Source organism: Eucyclogobius newberryi, unplaced genomic scaffold (genome assembly GCF_026437365.1).
Source record: "Eucyclogobius newberryi isolate DKJ021-1_F unplaced genomic scaffold, fEucNew1.0.hap1 SCAF_5, whole genome shotgun sequence".
Lineage (NCBI taxonomy): Eukaryota > Metazoa > Chordata > Actinopteri > Gobiiformes > Gobiidae > Eucyclogobius > Eucyclogobius newberryi.
This window is the reverse complement of record NW_027316167.1, coordinates 15,269,708-15,277,741: the sequence shown is the minus strand read 5'-3', so window position 1 is coordinate 15,277,741 and position 8,034 is coordinate 15,269,708.

The following is an 8,034-nucleotide window of genomic DNA, read 5'->3' as shown; positions in this document are numbered from 1 at the left end:
AGATAATTGTGAGGAATCTGATTTTAGCCATGTAGAGTAGTAAGCTATGAACTGTTTATCACATAAGCTTTTTCCCACAATGCTCTCCCCTCTGTCCAGAATAGGTGTGTGCAAATGCCTCCTCCTGTTAAGTCATTTACCTACTGTGGTGCAACCCGGCTTAACACTTACAGCAGGGAAAGCAACACAATTTAATTATTGGAATCTTATAAAACATACAATCCGACAAACATTTTAATATTTTAGGGGTTGAAAATGAAATATAGCTTCGATACCATGACCTGATTTTTTTTTTTTTTTAAAAAGGGGGGTTGTGGCGTCATAGAAAGTTTTATTATAATCACCCCCCTTAGTTTCCCAGTTGGACAATGCAGTTTCTATCTCAGTGTGAGCTAAGAAAATAGCAGCTAACAAGTTTATAACATCTGTGACAATGCCTAACCTCCTGATTTGTGTCAAAGAGAAAAATGACATCCAAAGTTAGACTTGGGTTTGAAAATATTTGTGCTCCCTTGAGTACTGAAGATGTGCTCAGAATTTAGAGCACCACAACAAAGCTTTTCAATCCTGTCTTAATTTATTGAAAATATAGTCTGTAATGTAATTTTAATCATTATTATAGAGACCTGTGGGTGTCAATTTGTCGGTCATGTGGATATGTTATAATTCCCAGCTGTAATGTTTTTATTCATAATGATTTGAATATCAATGTTACCACTGCTGCAAGCTAATTAAAAGTATTTGTGTGGAACAATGCCTTCAAAATGGCTCTTAATAGTAACATTACATTATAGTGGCAAAGTAACTTGTTCATTTACTTACACATTTTGGTGCATGGTACATTGTAACCAGCCCCTCCCTCACTGTTCTGTGTTGCCTGTGTCCTGTTGGTACAATACCGATTCTGTGTAAAAGCTATTAATATTTGATGTGATCATAGGCCTTCATAAGCAAATTTCAGTCCCCAGCAAGTTGAGCTAAAGCATGATTAATTTAGTATTTATGCCCTAACAACCCTTTAAACACAACACTGGGCCCCCGGACACATAGAAAGCCCTGCACGTTCAAAAGCAATAGCAGCTTCTAAATCATAATCAGCATTTACTCATTCAGAATCATTTGAGTTTGGGGATGCATTTATTTCTGTTTTGTTCACTGTAAAAGAAAGCAATTTGAGCTTCAAGGCTTCACTGAGGCCATTTCAAATCCTCTCCATCATCACCAGTGTACTTAAAGAACATCTTATTCATCAACTGTGTGTTTCTTCATACTGCAGGCTTTGGACACTGAAATATAAACTTTTGACATTATAATTGGGCCTCTGCGTTACCATTCCTGATTTAATGATGACTTGCACAAAACATCCTCTTTAACATGTATCACTTGTAAAGCTGTACAATGTAGGTTCTTACCTGGAATGTTCCACAGTGTGATGCCAAAACATCTCCATGGAGACAAGCGGGTGTCAAAGCCAAATTACAGCTCAGATCTGAGGAGAAGCAAGTCCCCTCACAGTTCACTGCATGTTTCCTTAGTGGTTCTGACATGTAATGGAATGATGACTTTAATGCAATGCTGTGGAACATTCCTGACAAAGTAATCAGATCTCTATGGAGAAGAGCATGTAACGGTAAATTAAGCTTTCAAGTGACTTACCTAAAAATCAATGAAATGTTTTTTTGCTACTCGGTTAGAGGCAGCCCCTGGGATTCAGAGAGTTGAAACTCTAGCAGTTGCTATAGCAATTCAAAACAAAATATTGTATCTTCTGAAAAGTCCTTAAAAAAATGGGAGGCTGAAACCCATGAATAGCTTAATGTTCTTAACCTCAGTAAATCAAAAACACAGAGAGAAGAGCATTGGTTGAACAGTGGTTGAACAGCAAAACCAGTTTTCACTCAACTGCATCGTTATGTTCTTCTACATCTTTCCTTTTTTGTTATTTCAGTAATCCTCTTACTCCCTTGAATGTACAGTGATAAATGTTTTTCCTATACTCTAAATATAATGTAAAGCTTACTTGACCCACCTTATACCATATTCCAGAGAGCCAGAGGGTGTGTTCACACTCAAGACTAATCAGGAATTTAAACCTGGACTAGTTCAGGACTGGGCTCAATAGTGTTATAATAATGTCATATTAATTAGCCTACAGACCGAACAAAGACTTACGACTAATTCATAAAGAACAAATAATTTATTAGTGATTCTGGCATATTTATGACTTGATAAGTAGTTACCAAGCCATAATAAACTATTTATTCATCATGAATTGTCATTGTTCATGCTTTATAAAGGCTATACTAATCATGATGTGACAGTGACACGTTACAATAGCATATGCACGCGGTGAGGCCTCATCGGTCCCCTTCAGAACACTGTGTTATAGTTACACATCATTCAGAATTAAATTAGCCGCGCGCTAACATGATCCCCGTACAGTTCAACTTCATTAAACATAATCTGTGCTCGGCCACACTGCTGGCCCCGGGCCCCTGTGTCCGTGTGTCCGCTCTCGCCCATTGATTACTACAGTGATTTGCTGCTTGTAATCCAATGCGCTGTGACGGCTCGTAACTGAGGTTAAAGATGGCGATTTAATTATGTGTCAGGGGTCAAATTAAGGGCTGAACTTTGACCTCTATGCTCAGACCTCTCTGATTAGTGACAAATCTGTATTTTTGTTTCAACTGGACAACTTGCTCTAGACCTTCTGATTTAGTTTAGTTTATCTTTGTTGTTATAGCCTATAAGACATTTGGTTACAAGAGACTGTGTCAGGTCAAACACAGCTCTGAAATGTATTTTGGAAATCAGTTCAGCCTCAAAAGAAGTGCTGGGTAGCATGATAAATCTCCCAAAGTAAGACTACTACTTTGGGCCAGAGGCGGGGGTAAGAGATATTGGTGAGACACTATTAGAGCCTATCCATGTATATTTGTCCGGTTCAGCCTATGAGTCTCTTGGAAAAAGTAGGCTGAATAAACAGAAACATAACTAATCCAATTGCCAACTTTCCATGACAAATGTATAATATAGGTCAAAGTGTTATTTAACCTAACACAAAACAACAAAAACCGTCCAAAATACTCCATGCCTATTGAGCTTGTTTTATTGTGGCTACATTATAGAAGCTACTTGAAATATACACTAATAGTGACATACTGTATTATTCGTTATTTGCTCGCAGTGTCACCACCTTCTTTTATATAAATGTATTCTTTTATTTTCTCAGATTTATCTGTCTGTGACTTGAGTGTGAGTCCTCAGACCAGTCCGAGTGGTTTTGTTGTCACCGGGCCCCTGGGGGAGAAACACCAGCAAACATTTCTACAGCCAGCCACATCTATGCAAATGATGGGACAATTGTGGATATACAAATATGTACCGAGCGTCCGGCGGCTAATGGTCTCCCTCCCCCCGGCTGGCTCAATGGCTCATTTAGATATCTGCTTGCTTTATTATGTGAATAAGTCACGGCTGGCTTGTTACGAGCCTCTGGGTTCCTGTTTCTGCTGTGTGGAGGAGATGGGTGGTGCTCAATTAGGCTGGCAGAGTTAAAACCCTTTGTGCCAGATAAGCCGTTTTCTCCTTCATATCCAGAGCTGGTACAGTGTTGTGTTGGAGGCAGGGATCAAAAGATCAATCCTAATACAATGCTACCAGGCTGACCTCTCAGATGTAATAAAGGCGCCATCTTTCACCCATGGGAGCCATCGGGTGCCTCCCACCCCATGAACCAACCTAGTATCTTTAAATTAGCTGACTCGCTGGCCCTGCAGGTAATTGCATTAGTTTATCAATGTTCAACACAATTTATTAGTTGGTGGTGCAGCGGTGGGATCCTGGTGTTAATGTGCTCTGTGTGAAGACACGGGCAACAAGGTGTTTGTTTGTTTATGTGAGTCGCTGAAATGAACAGAAGTAAACACACACAGGGAGAGATCAAAGCATGTTTTATTACCATTATATACTTTCACATGGTTAAATCCCCAAAATGACAAAGTAAGACTATAACAACTGTTATGGATGTACACTGTTAATAAACCATGTACAAATTGTTTGTAAGAATATTAGTACGATTATTAAACTACTAAATGCCTTATAAACCAAAAAATGCATCATATTAATGTATTATAAATTATTTACTAAGGGAACTTACGTGCTACCAATTATTTTCATCTAAGAAACACAATACCAACAGTTTTTATTCTTTATACTTGATGCCCTTCCTTATGTAACCTTGTCTATCTCTACTTTCTGAAAACTGCTGTCAAACTATATTGAGTTACAAAACTGACTTGTGCATCACATCGCCACTGATAATGTAGAATTAATTAAATTATAGCTTAGTATAAAGGCACCAATGTATGATTATCATGCTGCTATGTGGAGGTAGTTAAGTCCAACAAAAACATTCAATAAAACCTACTCATTGTTTCTTGGTTCAGGGACTAATTATCCAACTCCAAAAATCTATTAAAATCAGAATGATTATGATTGGTTTAAGAAAAACAATGTTTACAAGATTACTGTACGATATTGTAATTGAAAAGAGAAGGTTGAATAAATAAAACCAATTTGTTTTGCAAATCTACTAATTTGTCAAACTTTTGTGACATTATAATATTTAATATCAAAAACACTTACACACAAGCTTAATGTGTCATTGCAGTATGACACCCTTCTGCATCTATACTTCCCTCTTCACCTCTCATAGCTCTTGCTCTCTGAAAACGTCATGGAACCTCACTCATTCGTCTTAATGGCTGCTTAAATCAGACCGTCTTTTTAATTATGTTAAAAACACTACTCTGAGTGGGACTGCAGTGGCCAGAGGCTGCAGCGTGCCGCCGTACATCTGTATGCATTATGGATCTGTCAGGGGTAATAAACATGGCGCCTTTTATTTCGGCTTCCTGCGATCATTCCTCCTGTCCTCAGATGGATTACGGCCCGTGTGCAACATGTAGATGAGTGGCGCTGCAGCTCTGATTGCCTTATGGCTATCAGGCTTTGCATATTTACTGCCCATGAATCACAAAGCCAGGCCATTGCTCTAGCCCTCCCCAGCTTGGTCTATTTTACACTTTTCCCCATCATTTGGCCTCTTAAACTGGCAACTTCTTCAAGGCAAGAGCAGTGCAGTGTTGGTTTAAGATAAGATAAGATAATCCTTTATTGTCCCACATGGGGAAATTTCATTGTTGCAACGCAGGTAGAAACAGAGGTAGATACAGAGGAAAAGAATCACCCACATTCTCTTGTAATTTAGGGTGGGCAACAGGGCATCATTGTGTCGCTATGGTGTAATATTAGCACATGTATTATATGTCTTAGTACCTCTTGTCTATGGTTTTCTATTCCCTCCTCTGTATACGAGCTAACACGTGGTCAATAATTGTATTTGTTTGTTTTGGGCTCATAGGCTTTCTACACAGTGACCCGTGTGAAGTAGTATGTGAAGTAGTTTGTTTTATGTTTCCTGTTATACATTCCACTCATAGAACCAGGATTAGAACTGGCACAAAGAAAACTCTCATGTGGCTTAGGTGTTGACTGTGCACTATGTAACTTTTCTCTATTGAAATGGTAACATTCTCCCTGAAGATGTGAAACAGGCCTCTCTTCTGACACAGCTGTGCATGTGTCTGAATGGATTTTGTCTACGCGCTTGTCTTTTAAAGCACCGGTACATTTTATAATGATTGTTTATGTTTTTATTAGTTTTGTGATTTGAATGCATTATTATTTCTTCCGTCACTTATTTAATTACTTGTATATACATTGTGCTTCCCGTGGTATCCATGGGTTTCAGAATGATGAAAATTTTGGACCGTTGCCATAGTGATTAAGAATTTAAAACAAAAACCTTAGCATTTGAATGGTAAAAAGTCACCAAAATGTTGCCATAACAGGAAGCTGAAACTCACAAATTGCTCTGCCAGTCCGTCTGGAACGTTCCACTGTATGGCATTATCAATCTTACATTTATTCAATTACCAATGTTTAATTAGCAATTTACAGAGCTGACCTGTATCTTAAGTCACCCACTTGTCTCTATGGCGATATATAACTATAATCCTTTGTTGTGGAACATTCCAGAAAAGCAATAATATCCTCAAGTAGACTAGTAGGTGGCAGAAAAGTTACATAGTGCTCCTTTAAAAAACACACTAAAACACATTTTAGTAATTCAAAATGTCCAAATGTTCAAATGTATGTGAGTAGTCCAACTGCAAGGCTTTTCATTTACTTTAGGGCAGACACAGATTTGGGCTTGTATCACACCTAACTGAAGCAATATTAAAAGAAAACCATGTGGAGTGGAGGCAGTGGGGGACTCCACTTCTGACAGGAAGTCTGAGATCAGCGCCGCACCAGGACTTCCACAGCACTGACTCTCCCTGTGCCTTGATCGTGGCCTATGCATTCCCAGCTGCTTAATTAAACCATGTATTATTAATATAACTTTATCTCCGTCCATCCTCTCCCTCCATTCACATGACACATTTAGAATAAACTGTTTCGCTGTAATTCCCTTGTAATGTCCCGGTTATAATCAGTGTTTCTGCGGCGGCGACAGAGATCATAAGACTTTTACAGTAACTTACCGTTTGATGTGTGGCTCGCATACCACCGAGCCTGTAATTAGGTCTGTTTTACAAGTCAAATTTACACGGCGACAATCTGAAAAATATGAGATCATAAAGAAAACGTGTCAGAAATGAGCAGCGCAGCGTTGGAGGACCCTTGGGAGAGAATCATATCCTCTTTTATAAAAACAAGTCCATTGTCCTATGCAGAGGGTGGAGCGCATACAGTAACCTTAAGATGGTTTGTACAGTGTGAGATATAGTTTGACATTTACAGCTAAGAGTCAAGTATTTCCCTCTAGATTTCACATGACATTTTGTACATTCATTGATTTAAGTAGAAGATATGAAAACATGGACAAAAAGGTCACACGTAGCAAAATCAATCACGATGTATGCATCCGGCTAAAACAGACAGGAACAACGTTGTATGTTCAAAAACATGGTTACTATTTGATTTGATTTTTTTGGTGTGCTGCTGACAGAATATGTTATAATTCTGTTGTGTTGATTAAATTATAAATGATCTGGAAACACTTTAAAATATGGTTCCCGAGTAACTATTCATAGAGCGGTAATAAGCGTTAGTTATTAGTTTATAAGCACTTAGACAATTACTAGCGTTTGTAGATGGCTTGCATCACCATACAAATGTTAATAAGCAGATATTAAAGAATGCATGTTGATAAATTGTGGCTTCTTATTAAATGGTTTTCAATAACCTCAGGATGAATGCTAGTAAATGCTTTATAAGGGCTTACAAACAAATAACTAGTGCTTATTCGTGCATAATGCATAGTTACTAACAAAGGCATTTTATTCTAAAGCCTTACCAATTTTACCAAAGTTTTTTTTCAAGTTTCAAAAAAAGTCCATGGAGCCAAACTAGTTCATTTCAAAACATAAAATAACATAAATTCAAGTTGAATTAAAAATTCAAACAGAAATGTACATTGATAAAGTTTCTTCATTTCTTGTGTTGAGGCCAAACGCATGTCCATACAACACTTTAAGTTATACAAGTTGTTGCTGTTAAGCCATTACAACCGTTGCCCATTCAAAGACACTTTTCTCCCGTCTTACCATTATGTCTAATGAAATGGTGTTGATGCTTTACCATTTATCAGCAGCAAAGCACCAGCATCGACTGGAGAGAAAGCCAATTGGCTGGGAGGGTGCTGTAAACCGGGCCTTTTAGAGCCGACATCCTTCACTGTCAGGGCATGGAAGGAGAATGAGATTGCAAGAGCTGAAATGAGTGTAGTGACAATAAATAAGGCCATATACTTTAGCGAAGAGGCAGACGCTGTCGATTTGAGTGGCGTCTCTGATTAGCCGCAACGTGATTGGCTGGCAAGAGCTGTCCATCATCTCGCGCAGAAAGCTGGCTCGCTGCACGAAGCACCAAGGTTACTAAAAAAGAACAGCCGAGTAATAT